This window comes from Thunnus thynnus, chromosome 3 (genome assembly GCF_963924715.1).
Source record: "Thunnus thynnus chromosome 3, fThuThy2.1, whole genome shotgun sequence".
Classification (NCBI taxonomy): Eukaryota; Metazoa; Chordata; class Actinopteri; order Scombriformes; family Scombridae; genus Thunnus; species Thunnus thynnus.
Genome location: NC_089519.1, coordinates 8,326,432 through 8,343,453, shown reverse-complemented (window position 1 = coordinate 8,343,453; position 17,022 = coordinate 8,326,432). Strand labels below are relative to the sequence as shown.

Genomic DNA, 17,022 nt, shown 5'->3' with positions numbered 1-17,022 from the left:
TTATTCCACACACACACACACAAAAAAAGGTATATTCTTAATAACAGATGAAAAAGTGAGCTTGAAGCTCAAACCCTGCTTACTTTCTCACATTCGCACACCTGGACGATCAAGTCAGCGAAGTGGGTGAGAATGTCGGATTGTCAGTTTGGGAAAGTTACAGAAGTTGCTGGATGCAGCTTCCCCCTCCCCCACAACTCGGACACTGGAAAGATGTGAGGGGGAGGTGGTTTCTGAAGCTCCAAACGAGCAGTTCTGATGAGGCCTTTTTAAAAAAATGCAGTGACGGCTCTAGTTCTGTTGCTTCTCCTGTTTGCACTGTCCCAAGTCATGTGGGGGTTTTTTTTGTTTTTGTTGTTAATCACGTATCTTGCAAAATAAAAAAAATGCAGTAACGGCCTCTCAAGGTCAGTATGCTCAAATGCCCTCCCACAAGAGTCCTAAAACACTTATTTGATGTAATGTGGCAAACCCTAAAAAACATTTCAAACCTTTTTTTTCTACTGACTCAACCTGCACTTTCAGATGCAACCATGGTGGTTCAACATTTTGGGAAATTAGTCCAAATGTTGAACTATCAACTCAGCTTTAGAGGGTTGGTAAGCTTAATAAGGTTGTGTCATAATTCACTCTCCAGAGGGGAAAAACATCTCAGTGAGACCTCTGGTGAAACTGGGAAAAGAAACAACATGGTAGTTTGTTCTAAGCTTCACATAGTTCTGTGATGATAAATTCAGGGTTCGTTGCTTTACACTGTTTTGATGCTCTGTCACAATAGGCACGCCCTCTCATTCATCTCATTTATATTAATCTTTTAGTTTGTTTGTTCAAGGATTTCATTACAAAGCTGCTGTGGCCAATTTCTTGCTCAACCATCAAAGGAGACTTTATTAGCTTTCAACAAACCTTACAAAACAAATAAAGACAACAAAGAACAGCTGAGATAGCCCTGACATTCTCATTTTTACTTCCCTGTCCCACTGTTGTTGTTACATTGTCACACAAAGTATGATTTTGCTCTGCTTAGCAGCGAAACATCTTGGAACATGGAGCCCAATAAGAAAGCAGCAATACAGCAAAATTAAATCAATGTATCTATGCAGGTATCAAACTAGAAATACCGCTTCATCCAACCAGTCAAGTTGCAGTTTACATCCATTTGTAGTGAAGACTTTGAAGAAATTTAATAAAAGGTATTGAGTGTATTTTCCTTGTATGTGTTCACATGTTTGGCCAATAAAACTGATTCTGATAGAAGTCAAAGTTGTAGCCATGACAGTAGACGATGCTTCAGATATGGATGTTGCTGCAAAGAAGCTACAAACTCTAAAAGGTGGATGTTTCACACACATCTTCAACCCAAGATTGAAGCACAGAAGATCTTTACAATCACCACAGTTTCAAGGTGGGCACCAAGATTAGTGTCACCAATTCAGTATCTGACCAAATGTGAAATATGGTCACAATCTCTCCTTCTGTTCCTGAGTTATGGTTTTGAATAATGGCCACAAAATTGTTTTTGCAGAACATTATTATGTCACAGTGAAGTTGACCTTTGGGATATAAAATATCATCACATCATTTTATCCTATTAGACATTTGTGTGAAACTTTGTCATAATTAGCATATGGATTCTTGAGTTACGGCCAAAAACATGTTTTGTGAGGTCACAGAGACCATTGACCACCAAATTCTGATCAGTTCATCCTTGAGTCCAAGTGGACGTTTGTGCCAGATGTAATGAAATTCCCTCCAGGTGTTCCTGAGATATCACGTTCACAAGAATGAGATGGACGTGAGGTCACAGTGAGCTTGACCTCTAATCTAATCAGTTCATCTTTGACTCCGAGTGGATGTTTGTGCTAGATATCAAGAAATTCCCTCTAGGGATTCCTGAGATATCATTTTCACAAGAATGGGATGGAAAGATGGTCGGATGGATCCAACCCCCCTGTCGCCGACACAGAGGCATAAAAAAGGGCTGCGAACAAATGTCTGTATACTTGCTCTAACATGAGGTCTAACCTTTTATTGGTCCTCCCAGGAAAACCGAGTAGTCAGCCATTCCATAAACATTTCATGTTAAAGGTCGAAAAGAAAACAGAGTGAGGGTTTCTTCTACTAAAACCAAAAATGCCTTGATATTGGCTAATTCATCAGTACACACTATGCTGTACGTTGAAAATAACACAACTCACAGAAGTACTTGAACGTCTCCTCAATCTGCTCGTGCGTGAGTCCCAGAACGACTTCCGGTGGCAGCAGAGGGGTGTGCAGCCAGTCGTCATTGTCGTACCCAAACACAGAGTCTGCTCGAAGAGTGTAGTTGGGCTGACCCTCTGACAGGAGGCTCACTATCTCCAACTCTGGCAGATCTGAACAGAGGTCTGAGAAAGGGCAATGTTTATGTGTATGTGTGCGTGTGTGTGTGTGTGTATTAACATATATATGTGTATGAGTTTATGTATGAGTGAAGAAAAACAAAGCAAGAGAAAACAGGAAGCACTTTAATAACACATTGCTCTCTGCTGACAAATTTACAAACCTGCACCTCTATCCAAAATATAACTGAATTAAGCTTTGGTGCTTAGAACTATCAACATATAAGTAATTTGTAGATTGATGAGTAAGTGAAGTTTTTCATTTAAATAAACTTAATATAACATATTGTCATTAAAAAAAGATGATTCCCGTGTATCATTTGTGATTTGTACCTGTTAGAGTAGACACATCGTGGCAGGGTGGTTGTACAGGATCCCTGAGGTTCCCAGCTGAAGCAAGCTGAAGAGGCTGGGGGTCCACATCCAGGGCCCCCGGCGCCTCCCCCCGCCCCTCATGGAGGGAGAAGGCTGACTGGGAGTCCAGGTGGGCCTGTGTGGGCCAGGAGGGAGGAGAAAGAGGAGCAGGAGGAGAAGAAGAGGAAGGAGGGGAAGCAGGGTGGGACAGCTTGACTGGGGCCGGAGGGTTCAGGGTGAAGACAAACTCGGTGTTGGGTGTCCCGATGTGGGACTGAGGCCCCCTGGTGGCTCAGGGAGGGAACAGAGGCTCCTAGGGCATCAGGCTGTGATTGGCTGAGAAGGTAGAGACTAAAAAGAGAAAAGAACAAAGGAAGAAAGGAAAGAAAAGAGAGTAGAGACATTAGATGAGTTATTAGTTTCTGAATGTTGCAATTTTGTCAGATATAGTACTGTATGCTTAGACTAGACTTTGTTTTCAATCTCTCAGATTTTCAGCAAATACCCTGACGAAAAACTGAGACACAGCTTTAGAAATATAATGAACGTTTTTGTTTTACCATGGGCATTTTAATAGACACACTGAGAAACAAAGAATATCACAACTCTCGTACTACTAACTGCATCTTATTTGGGAATTAATGGGTTAATTATTTGTGCAGTCCTGTTCCAAAATAATGTATCTCTGTCATATAATTATTACGCAACACAATAACCTAATCACATTCTGTATCATACATTGCATACAGTTTATATATTTTGCAAAAAACTACAGTATCTCACAATTAACAAGCTAAGGGACACTTAAAAACCAATATAGTATAATTAAAAGGTACTGAACAGCACTGAACTTGTTACCTAGGCAACGATTTACTCAACAGGTCGAGATTCATTAATTTTTCAACAGAGGTGAGCTCTCCCAACATCATCCCTTTTGTTTGATCAAAGAGCCTTTCACTATAAACAAAGCAGAGCCCGGCCTCTTGTCTGTGTTTTGGGGTCACAAAGATAAAGTTACCACAGCCTGAAGCCACACACGACTCAGGTTCCTCAGCGTGACTCTAACACTACTATAAACACCCTGCCGCAAGAGGTGCTACATGCTATATGAATTACATGTAGAACCATTAACGCCAATAGCTTCAGCCAACAACAGTGTGTCTTATCCCAAACTGTGTTATTGATGCCATTTATTTTATATACTGCCCCATACGAATTTACACAAATGGACAAAAGAGAATCATATGTTGTAAGATATTCAATTATTTGCAGTTGAACAAACAGTATGTGTGTGGTTTGTCTTAAAAAGATAATGATGGGCTATTTCATAGAGATTTCATTCAAGTTTATGTACCATCTGCTGGTTTAGAGACTTATTTTATACTATAAAAGGCAATTTAGCAAAATATAACTATACACTACAAGCATCCAAATACATATAATGTTGTATATGGGTGAGAAAATACACAAAGCTATCTTCATAACAAAGATTTCAAATCACGTTTTAGAACGTGCTGATAATAAAATATTCTCATACAGTGCAAACAGTTGTGTGTTATTGTTAGAATAATGTTTTTCCTCACAGACTGAAGACGCTTCATGCAGGCTGTTAACAAAAAGGACACTTGATACCTCCAACCAGTTATTGCAGTCAATAAAACATGCAGGCCAGAGGGCAAAGGTTTAGGTTCAATTAAAGCAATAGCTGCTAGACTGGTGGTGTAACGACAGCACAGGCACGGGCACGGACGGACATGACACACACAGCTGTGTACACATCATAACACACCCACCTTATACATGAAATAACCCCGCCCGCCCGCCCCCCAAGCACCAGTATCACTATCACCAGCACAACCAGAAGCCCTTTATTCCCCTTTATCCTTGTTGGTCTCCTTTGCACAGACCATCCAATCAGCTGAGTGTGCTAGTTTGTGGCCAACCCTCTCCCATCAATCCTCTCTCTCTCTAAGAGATGTCAGCACATGCATACACTTGAGCTTTTATAGTCACTCCATTTTACCGTCCTTTCTCTAAATCTATGTGTGGTGCGAGGAGAGGTTCCCACTCACACGTACCCGCGACACAATAATACTAATTAAACACGCTGTGGATATAAAAATATTTTGATATTGCATGCACACAAAACAAAAGCAACGCACTCATTGAGAGAGAAAATAAATAAGAGGCATGTCCAGGCTTTTCACGTTAACAGTCTGTCAGTTCCAATTTAGCAGCTAGTGAGGCACACTGTTGGTTTGTTAACCGTGCAGCCAAGCGAGACCCTGTCAGCCACTTAGGGGTGACACTAAGGACATGGTTATTAGCCATCTCCCCCCTCCTTTGTGTTTGAGTCTTTTTACTGTGCTAGACAGGGTGCCAGAGAAATCAGCTGGGCCATCATTCGGACTGAACATAATGGAGCTGCAGAGAAGATTAACGCACCAACTTCTGTGCTCAGAACCGCTAATAGAAAAACTGGCCAACACAGACTTAAAATGCTATCAGGGATAACTAGAATCAATTAGACGTTAATCTGATAAAATGAATCACATGAACTAAAAAATGCTTGTGCCTCATACGACTGGCTTAAAGTCATGTCTGTGCTGAAACTGTGTAACACAAGCAGAACGTCCTGCTTTTAACCTTGGAGCTTGGACCGGACCTGAGCTGAACTCAGAAGAGGTAAAGGGTATTTGAAAAGCTCTACGTTGGTTCTCTGTGCAAACAAAGCTCTTCCAAGAGGGTGAGTACGTGAGTAGAGGCACACAGGAGTGAAAGAGAGATGAAGGAAGGAGGGGGAGGGGGAGGGAGAGAGGGGGGACGCCTGCACTAGAGGGTGCATTAGAGAGACACGGGTGCTTAGGAGAGAAGGGAAGAAAAAAGACTAATTGTTAACACTTTCTATTTGCCCTGTCAGCAGGAGATTGAATAATTCACATTCTGAAAACAAGCCAAAAATGCAGGGGAGGGTTTGTTGATCTCTTTTGTGACTGGTCAAGTTACAAAACTACAACTCTGAACTTCCCAGTAAACAGTAAAAAAAACTGTCAGTAGCTTGTTCATGCAGCAAAATCCAAATAATCCAGTGTAACAGGGACACTGTAGCAATGTTTGTCAATTTAAATATATAGAAATCAGAAAACTATGAACTACAACAGCAGTGTATCTTGAGGATTAAAATGAAATGTGCTGGAACAGACAACCATGTGATTTGGCACTCTTTATAACTTGGTATGAAATTAAAAGGTGACAAGGTGAAGTACTTTTTTTCCCAGAAGTACTTAGCTTTGATCCAAAAAGCTGAAACCAATTCTAATGAAAATCAACCCCCCCCCCCCCCCCAAGTATTTTCAATGATGACCTGGGAATCACAATAAGTCAATACATTACTGACATAATGCGTCACACTGTTTAATGTTTCCTGTACAAACATGTTAACTATTTATTCAACCTTGAAAATGTGCCCCTACAAGAAAACTCAGCAGTTTCAAACATACAAAGCAAAATAATTTCTTAGATCACGTAACCAAATTTATGTCTAATGAGAAAATATTAAAGTTACTGTTAGTCTTTTTCCTAATGTTTTGACTCACATTTCATTTTTAAACTCCATTCAACATCATGTGTATCCTCTTCAAGACTGCACCATCAAGATAGACTGGGCAGTGTCCATACATTATTATTATTATTATTAAGTTGCAAATACAAGTAATGTATGTAGGTTACAGAGAAGTAGAGTAAAAACATGCTTATTTTGGTTTCAACTCAAAGTACAAGAGCAGGCAGTAAAGCTTCTTCCAAAGCTTACAGGGAGGTGTGCATTCGTTCTCCCGGGTCGTACATACAACAGGAAAGTTAACAATACTGAACAGTAAATGGGGCGAACTCTGTTTATTTCTTCAAGAATATCAAATGGATGTACAATACCTGTAACGAGGGTTTTGCTTTAAGTTCCTTGGAGCTCAAACAAATTAACTTAACTCTGTCATGTGCTACACATTGGCCTTCAGGACACTAGAGAATAATGCATGCAGGGTCTGGATGATAGCAGCTTTTTAATGATTAAATGTCATTAAAGAGTTTTCCTGGCTGGGCTAAGAGGCTCTGCATTACATAAAAGCTTTAAAATATCCTGTTGTACTGTTCAGCATAAACTACTTTTGAGAAATATCTCATGTCATGATAATGTTGGTAACCGCCTAACAACACAATATTGTAAAGCAATATTACAACGTTCTCTAAAAGCTCAAACTCTTCCTTTACATTGATCAACATCATCTGCCTTATTAGTGGAAAATGCCAAGATCCAATCATCAGGTTGGACTAAATATTTGAACCTAATCAGCTAAAAGGATGAGATGAGCCAACAGTGAGTCTACAGTATGTCCAGAGATGAGCTGCATCGGTTCATCATTTGAGAATACCATTAAATCCACAATAACCTGTGACAGCCTCTGCACCTCAGAGCTAACACAACCACGTGCACACCCTTTGAATCAGAGGACAAATAGATCAATAAAACTGCAATTGGATGTTTAACATGTAATGTATATATATCCATGCTGCAATACTCTGCAGCTCATGTAACAATTCCTGTAACAACCACACTGATTTTAATCCAAACAAGGCAGGAGAAATGTAAGAACAGATTATTAGTGGGGTTAAAAGGCTAAAAATACTGAATTCACGGTGACACACTGTTTTATTAAATTGACAATATACTTGGCAGCAAATGTTAGAAGTGAAACACAGCACTAATCATTACACACACACACACACACACATTAGAGTATCAAAGCAGCGAACTGAAGTGAGGATATGATCCCATAACCACCAAGAGACAACTCTGAATCAATACAGCTTTCTATCATTTAGTCTAGACAGATTTAGCTAAAACCACAAATTCATTTTCCATGTTATCATACCCTGCTCCACAAAGCCACGAAAAACATCCCAGTGGTGTCAGATGAACAGCTGTAATCCTAAATATACTAAATGACATCACATACTCGTTACTGCGAACGCTAGTTGTTCTGAAGCACAAGACTCCCTCATAGAGTTCAATTATGTGAATTGTTTGGTTAACCATTTGCTACCTATACTTATACTTTGCCAAGTTTCCATAAAAGGACAAGTGCATTAGTGGTGTCGTGACATCATAAAAAGGAGACTGAATTAACAGCAAAGAACTGGCAGTTTCAAACATAAACAAGGAACTCAGAGACGTCAGTACAGCTTTGTGTCGTCTCCGCATTGCCATGGTTGCTTTAATACAACACAGATAAGCTTTAAAATGACATCTTTACTGATATCTGTTATACTACTGATAACATCTCATTTTGATATATCAGGCACAGGTCAGCACAGTGCAAACACAAAGCCTGCATCATAACAAAAAAGCAGGATATAATGCCAGATAACAGAACAAATATTGAGGTTTGCTACATTGAAGAGAGCCGGGAAGGCTGGAGAAAAGGACTGATAAAGATGTGGTGGCTTAGATGAAGATATGGAAAAACAAGCGGCGATAGAGTATGACTGTAAGTTAACCAACGATTATTCTCATTGGTTAATCTGTCCATCATCTTTTTTAGGTTCATCGATCCAAATTTGTAAGAAAATCAGCAAAGCTTTACATTTGAGAAGCTGGTAGCAGCGACATTTGGTATTTTTGTTTGATAGTTGACAGTCAATCAATTATCAAAACTGTATTTGATTAACTGTTTCATCGCTAGGAAAGAGTGCAGTGTTCAGATGAGAAAAGCAAAGGAGAGAGACAGCTAGACAGCTCGTTTATTTCTCACAGAGATAAAACAGAAGACATAGGAAGGGAAGAGGCTGGGAAACAACAGGCAACGTGAGCAAGAATGCAACCCTGACAACTGGGAGAGCTATATCCGGACAGCAGCTCCACGTGAAAAGAAAGTGGTCACAAAAAACCCAAATAGCAATCTCTCATTCTCTAAAGGCCAACCTGCTCTGTTCACTCAATAAGCGATGCCTTGAATCTGCTCCAGGAGCTGTAAGGGACACGCAAAACTTTGGTTCAAAACATCTGACCCATATTCCAACTTAATCAGCTTGTAGGTCTTTGAGATTTGGGCAGAAATAACAACTTGTGTGACTCAGAGTTGAAGATTAGGCTGGTGTACAACAGAGAGTAAGTCTGCTGAGTTACTGACTGCTACAAACTTTAAAACAGAAAAGCTACTGACAGACCAAGAGGTAAGATTGAAATAATTAACACAGGATGCAAACTTCTAGCAGTACTATCAAAAGATCAGACGTCAAGCAGACTTTAAAGAGTGCCATTATGTTGCTAAAACAGCAGAACTGATTATGTAAGAGGGGGTCACAGCACTTTTTGAAGCTAGCTCAGTCATTTTTTTATATCTTAAAATACTAATTGTTGTTTTAAACTTACATTTTCATTTAGCAGACACTAAGTTAGCAAACTTTGAAAAATCAGGTTGTCTTTTTTATGTTTAATAAAACCTTTTATCTATCCTTCCCTAAAAAGTTCCCTCAGCTTCAACACCTGCCGAAGCTAAAAACCAATAGTTTCTGACCGACCTCTGAATGTGTAACTGACATCTGGAAAAAATTATGGATGCCAAACCGCACATAACATTAACTACAGTGTCTAAAGTTAAAGTGTTGCTAAGCTGTATTACAGGTTACTGTACAACGCCAAGCTTTGAGATCTGAAATTTTGCCACTCTCAACTTGACAAATCATTTCTGGAGAGACATGGGATGCTTTATTATTAAATATGGGGGGGGAAAAGCATTTCATACCACATATGTTTCTGTCAACAGTGTGTCTCTGATAAATGATCAAATGAAACGATCAGAAGAGGTAAAACACTATTTTAAAAAGGTATAAACTCACTCTGTTAATATTTACAACATGAGGTCAGCATGTTCTAGCATGAACGCCAGATGATCACTTTATCACTTAAATTGCTTTCAAGGCAATTTGTTTTGTTCAGAAACGACTGAACCCACAACAGCAACACACAGAAAATAAAAAGGGAAGTGTTCCTTGAATTGTGACATCTGACAGTTCAGAGATAAATATAACACTTCATCAAAACACAAAATGAAATTGCCTTTGGGATTCAATCAGCAGGGTTGGTTCAACAGTACATAGAAACAAGCCTTGAGTCAATTTTAACAATCACATTAACTCAATTTAAATAAAATGATAAGCAGATTTAAATAGTCACTCATAAAACAAACAGCGGAACAGTTAGGAAACAAAACATCCTTTTATTTGTTTTTATCATGTTGACCTGACAAATAACAGGCGAGGAGGAAGACAAACAGGTAAAAGCTCCTGTTTTAATCAACACAGACTGAGTACAGCAGCGCAGGAGAGAAACAGCATGCTAAAATGCTAATAACACTGATCAAACCCACCAGCTATAGTATTTTTTTTTTAAAAACCACACTGTGTGAAATGGACTTACTCTGCTGCTGCAGCAGTTAGCTTAGCATAGGATGTCCTGTGCAGGTAGGGCACTCTTTCTCTCTTCTTTAATGTGTGTCCATCGAATTAAATGCTCTCTAGCTGCTAGTGCTGCTTTACCGGCCGGCTTCTGTCCTGTACAGAGTGTGTCCTGTCAGAGGAGAAAGAAAGCAACAGTGAGGAGGGGTGGAGGTGGGGCTGAAAGGGGGGGGAATGAGAGAGAGGAGGAGGGACATACAGAGCAAAGGCGTGCTGGTTTATCATAGAGACTTAATGGACAGGCAGACAGAACATAAAAGAACAAGACGGTGAGTCTGTGAGTCAGCACTTGTCCAGAATATTGTAAAAAACAGTGGCAGGTCAGGATTTTCCTCTTCCTTATGAACACAGTCATTTGCATCAGTCACAAGATGCAAAGCTCCAGGCTTTGGTCTCTACTGTATTAGTCAAATTAGATTTATGTCCATAGATCAGACTGACTTTATCACAGCAACAATACCAAGTCTGTTTCCCAGCAACACTGGTCACTGATTTACAGACAGCAATCAGTTATTAATTACACACTGTCTCAAGCTGTATGAACTTACACTGTTTTGTTACAAAGGCCTTTCCACATTTAACAAATCAATCTTTTAATGTCTCATTCTCTTCATGTATTTATGAATGTTTCTTTTGTTCCACTGTAACATTAAAATGACTTAGAGTGTTGTGTCTCCCTTGACGTCATTCGGACCTGAATGTATCATGCATGTTTACACTTGGAAGGGATTTACAGTATCCGTCTAGATGGCCAGTTTGGACCGTATCCCGGGGGAGTGATCACAACACAGACGTTTACTTACAGACAACATCAGTGGTGTGTACAGTTGAACACGCAGCCCACAGAGGCTACCACTGTTTGTTAAATCTGGCTTAACTTAATACTGGGGACAAAGTTTACTAGTTCAGACAAAACAAGAAAAAGAATACTGACAACATACCATCATGAAACAAAGATCAATACTATTTATACTATGTGAATTTCTTATTTAAAGGTCTGGTAGTGTGATATTGGTATTCTATGTTTACCAAAAAAGGTAATTGTAGTTTCTTAAGAATTTCCCCATGTTCTAAAATAGCAGCCGCCTCCTCTTATTATCTAACATGTAACCTGATATAGCCATGATATCATAGGAAATACTTAAAACACTCAATTACATCACACAAGATGTTGTCCAAAAAGCAAGAGGCATAAATTCTTCAACTCTCTGAGCTGAATCACTTCTTTAAGGAGCCACTTCTACACTCTACAAACACTTCGCTGGTTGGAAATAACACAAAACCGTGTCACAGTGTAAAATCTGGCAGCCTTCGAAGGACTCAGCTATCAAGTCTGTAAAAACCTGCAGTTGACTGTGGTTGAACTCTAACATCCAAATGAGCGGCAATGAGAGCAAATAGTTAAAATTATGAACAAATACAAACTGAAGAATAATATGCGGGTAAAAAGGCATCGCTGCCAGAGGCTACTGCTAATCGGAACAATATTTCTCAAAATAATAAAAGATCTAATAAACTCAGTTATATGATCAGAAGACTCTGGGCTTTGCTCCAATGGCTGCAAGGACTCACAGGCAGATTACAATCCTGAACAGTAAATGTGGACTAAAAAAACTAAAATGAAATTTCAACTCTGCACTGAATTGTTTGTGTTCAAGCAGTATTACAGGGTCTTAAACTCTTTGTATCTAATAAAGATCAGACCATCCTTTTCTTGTTTTTTGGCGATCAAGAGGAAAAAAAAAACTTTAAAAAAAGGAAATCACAGGGAGGGAGAGGAAGAGTGAGAGAGAAATTGTGTTTTCAACTTTTTTTCCCAACTGAAGACACTCTCTGCGTCCTCTAATAACTTACAGTGTCGATGAAATGTCAGTGTTATTCGTTAATAACTAGAGCTGGGTGTCGATGGTGTTGATTTTGACATCTGCATTTCTGTGGCAGTACCAAAATGATACTTGCCAAACTTCTCAAATAATAAATGCAGGCTAAGCACAAGCAGACAAATAGTAAGTTACCTTAAACAAAATATAGTCTACAAATGGCAAAACGAACATTTCAAATCAGCAACTGTTTAATCAGAATAAGTAAAAAAAAATTTTTAAAAAACAGTGGATCTGAGCAAACATCTGATGCCAGCTTACATTACAGGACGGTATTCAAAACTGCGCTACAGACACAGTACACTGTTCAATACCTAGTTCTATTAATGACTTCTATTAATATATTTTAGTGCGTTTCAAAAAAGTTTTTAAAGGTGATCATGTGCTCCTTACTTCTTATAATACCATACCTGGACTTAATTTTAGTTTGCAGTGTTTTCCACTCTGCCTCTGTGAAGTCATTTCCCTACTTTAAATCTCAGTCACTGTGTTGCACACACGGTGAATAATGTGGTTTACACACAAAGGTGGCATTCATTCCCCACCACTGTCTGTGTGCACAGAGGGTGCACCTCCTGTAAGTCTCTGCTGTCTGATTCCTCTGCAAAACTACAGCATACAGAAGCTATTGTTACTTCAAGGTCGTCACCTGTAGGATTAACAAGTAGGGGATGACTTTTTCTAACCTGCAGTACAAGAGTCACAAGTGTTTTAACAGAGAAGTGGTTAAAGAAGAAAGGCGATGCATTTATAAACTAATGGTTCCAAAGGACTGTGTTTCAGGTACCTGCTGTAAAGTAACACACTATTATTAAAACTTATATTGCCAAGGCTTGACAGTGGAATATTGATCTTCACCTTGACTGTAAGAGATTAGCTATCATTATGATTCATGACATGATTAGCAAAACAAGATTAGCCATGTCAACCCAATAGATATAACGTTAGGTTAACTTAGCTAGCTCCACATATCAACAGCTCATTTTTAAACAGCTTTATTAAGTCTGACCTAAATGTCAGTGAAGAGCATATTAACTTTAATCAAATGTTACTCAAAAGTGTTCAGAGGATGTTGACAAAAAACAAGACAATATGAACCGTGTTATCAACAACACTTCCACCCACGGAGGGATCCCACCCTGCAGCGTTACGGAAATTTCCCCTCACTATTAGTTTAGATAGTTTGGGAAACAAACGGTGATGCGCCAAGTGTAGAGTTAGTAGAACAGTCTGTGAAATGTCAGTAAGAAGTAAAGAAAAGGTGAAGAGATTACACTTACATGTTTATGTCATTTGAGTCTGTTCAAGGTCGTGGTCGGCGCTGAAGTTTCCCACAGTAAGTTTGTAGCTCAGCTGTCACAACGGCTGGTCCGCTCCGTGTTCCATTTGGTCATCTTGAGAGAGAGAGGCATCATGGGACATGTAGTTTGTTAAGGAAGTGCTTTTTTTCCCCTTCCCATCACAAACCTGTAGAGTTTGTAAAAAGCAAACCATTTCTGATTATGATTCATCATAAATGTTATTATTATTATTATTATTATTATTATTATTATTATTATTATTATTATTATTATTTATGATGATTTTTTGTTGTTATTAATGGAAAATTGACTTAGAAATCCACATGAACACATTGGCTGTAGTATTCAAGTTTCCAGTCACACCTGCAGGGGTATCCCAACTCTGTACTTCGTCCCACATGTCATTCTACTGTAAGAAATACGCATATATGAGACGTATGTGCAAACTGAGCCAGGCGTAGTAGTAGCAACTGATCACATGAAAAGTATTTTAAGCCAGAGAAATCATACTCTGTGGATATTTTTGGTTCCCCTGTCTGACATAATCAATTTGAGTGAGTGACAGATGACAAACCCACAGCGCAAAATGCTGGAGAAATATAAAAGACTAGAAGAAAATGTAGGAGGGCTGCATTGCAAATAAATGAGCAAATATTAGCTATCCTGTACAATACATGTCATATACCTTAAAAGTTTAAATGATTTACACACATATCTCAATCAGATCGCTTTCCATTAGCAACAGTGACCTTTACGAGCTGTACATCTGTCTGATTGTTATGTGTGCCATTGACATTTGTAGTAGATGTTATTTTCAGCTGCCTCTCCTTTACTTTATCTGGATCTTCTCAAACTGGTAAGGACGCCCACATGTGAGTGGAGCAAATGCTGAGCTATTTTAACTTCAAGAGCCAACCACCAAACCCGCCTGAGAATGTTCACAGACATACTGTGCACCCTCAAACTTACACACACACACACATCTGATCTGACCATAACAGATGCCTCAGGTCTTGCTGAGTGTAAACTGACTAAGTCTCTGTCTACCTCTAGTGGCAAAAGTCTGAATGAACGGAAAGATTCCACTCATCATGATCATTTGGTCCAAAGGTTCCCTGCTTTATTATGTTTTAACTTTTCTTAATGTGAAATAAAACTAAATTAATCATTTACAATCAAGGTGTCAGATTTATTTTATGGAGTGATAAGTGATGAGTATATATGACTGGATTAAATGTTTTTTGATTGTTAATTAAACAATGTTGCTTGCTCTGGTTGAAAGCTCCAGAACAAGTGATAATAAGTGGACCTTGAGTCAAGAGTGAGTTTTGTCTGCGGTTTCCAAAGTCAAGAATGAACTGTGTCAAGCTCAACCTAACAGTGCTCAAAATAATGTAATGTTTGAACATGTACACTTGTGAGATATGGACAAAAGCTCCAGACAAAGCCAGTAAGTGAACCTTGACTAGAGACTGTTTTGTTAGCTGTTGTTTCCAAAGTGAGCTCTGTAGATTTGGAAAATCCAGAGACTCTCAAACTGAATCATTAAAAACAAGGCTTTGTGTTCTTGCTTGTCCATTATGATTTTTTCCACACCTACAGTAAACACCACAGCCACTGTTTTTGCATTCAAATTATCTCCTGGTCAGCTGCGGGCCTACTGTCCATTGTTCCAAAATACTCCACAGTGGTCAGCCAGCACTGCAGCACTCACGTGTCTTCCATGTGTAAGTGATGATTAATAATTTACCACAGTCTCCATAGATCCAGTGAGCTAGTGGTCTGCTGCAGGCCACTTCCTCTCCCAAGGACAATGGGGCCATTTCCTGCAGGTTGCGAAGGCAGAGGGCTGGAGAGAGAGAGAGAGAGAGAGAGAGAGAGAGCAAAACAGGCCAGTATTGTAAAGCAGGGACATCATATCGGCGTGTCCTGCCCTTGAAATGAAAGACAGGTTCGGCTGTGAGATTCATGGTCTGTTTGTTGGGAGGTTGCAGGGCAAGACTGGAGCCAAGTCAGCCAGACACCATCTTGTTGACCCCTGCCTACAGGATATCCGGAAAGCATCTTTGGAAATGTGTCTGTCTTTTGTGACTGTATCTTGAAGTGATATGTTGCAGACAGATAAAGAGTGAGAAAGCATAAAAATAACTTTGTATCACAGGCAGTGTGTAACTTACATCTTCCATTTTTTTTTAAAAAAAAGGAGACTGTTACATGGATATTAACAAGTCCACACCAGCACAAGGTGAGTATCAGCACTGAAACCCAAAAGACAGGTGGCTTTGACAGCATGAACCGTGGCCCCACATGAATCCCACTCTTTTAATTCCTGGCTAATAATCAAAATAAAGAGGCTGCTGTGTGTTCAAAACAATGGCACCATTCATGTCACTACAGCCCCTGTGTCCACTATCCAGGGATATCTGAGAAAGCCCAAACAAGTCAAAGACGTGGGAAAAATACAAGACGAAATAGCAGTTTTGACAGTAAAAAGTTGACCATGTACACAAGCATATACAGGATATGATGGCACTGTCCCTTTCAATGAATAGTCTCATGAACACCAAGCCCCTCAAGCAACACATGAAAACCCAAGAGTGTCAATCGGGCCCGAAGCTATTTTTAAAAAGAGGGTTGTCAGTCCGGACACTCACTCTGACAAATATAATGGCCTATATAACCAGCATGCCTTGTCCCCCTCCGTCCCTGTCTCTTTTAGTCTAGGAGGCACAGATGATGACTGTCACAATGGCCACAAAGGAGAGAGCCATGACAATTTACCCCGAGGCAGGACATAGTATATAGCTTGACCTATCTGAGGCTGTCATCCAGCCTGAGTGTTTCACACAAGCAGCCAGACCAGTTTCCATGCACACATTGTTGCCGCTTCAGACATCACTGGTAGTCTCTAAAGAGGGGATAGATTTATTCATTTCTTTTTTTCTTTTGACATGTCTAAAATGAGTAATATTTTTTAATGACTCTGATGTTATGAAATTTTTGTTTTTCCCTTTTCTGTGCAGGGAGGAGCGTCGATTTTATCACAGTGTTGTTGATTGTAAATACCTGCCCAGATGGTAGAGGAAGTGACCAGTGGTGTGTTTTCACAAAATGCTTTATAACTCTAACAAAGGCAGTTGCAATGAAGTTATAGAGCTGAAACCATTAGTTGATTAATCCATAAATTGTTTAACAGAAAATGAATTAGCAACAATTCTGATAATCAATTTATTGGATTCCAGCATCTCTAATGCTAATATTTTTTTATACATCTTCTGTATTTGTAAACCGGTTTTGGACTGTTGTGTAACAAAAACAGCATTTTAAATTTCACTTTAACAATCTCACTAATGTATCTGTGGTTTTTCTGCTTTCACAATCAAGTTCCACAGAAGAAGCTGTGAATCATGCCTCATAATAACTAGGTAGAAACATGCAACACAGATCTATATCTCTAGAAATGCCTCCCTCTTGCTGTCTCTCTCCTCACTTCCTCCCTTCCTTCCCACCGACACCGACTTAATGCTCCATAGAAATCAGTCGTCATAAAAAATAAACATGATAAACTCGTGACACACACAGACAAAACGATAC

The 17,022-nt window shown here is 39.3% G+C and overlaps 1 long non-coding RNA gene across 2 annotated transcripts; it reads right to left on the bottom strand.

The window, feature by feature from the left end:
- Positions 1–2,877: 2,877 nt before the first annotated feature.
- LOC137178233 (uncharacterized) lies at positions 2,878–13,565 on the bottom strand. 2 transcript variants are annotated; one of them, XR_010926832.1, is made up of 3 exons: positions 13,408–13,565; positions 10,210–10,406; positions 2,878–3,086 (listed from the first exon to the last, which is right to left on the bottom strand). It is a non-coding gene; the product is annotated as an uncharacterized lncRNA (long non-coding RNA). The 2 variants fall into 2 exon arrangements; XR_010926826.1 differs by having other exon boundaries at positions 10,210–10,359; positions 13,408–13,549.
- Positions 13,566–17,022: the final 3,457 nt, after the last annotated feature.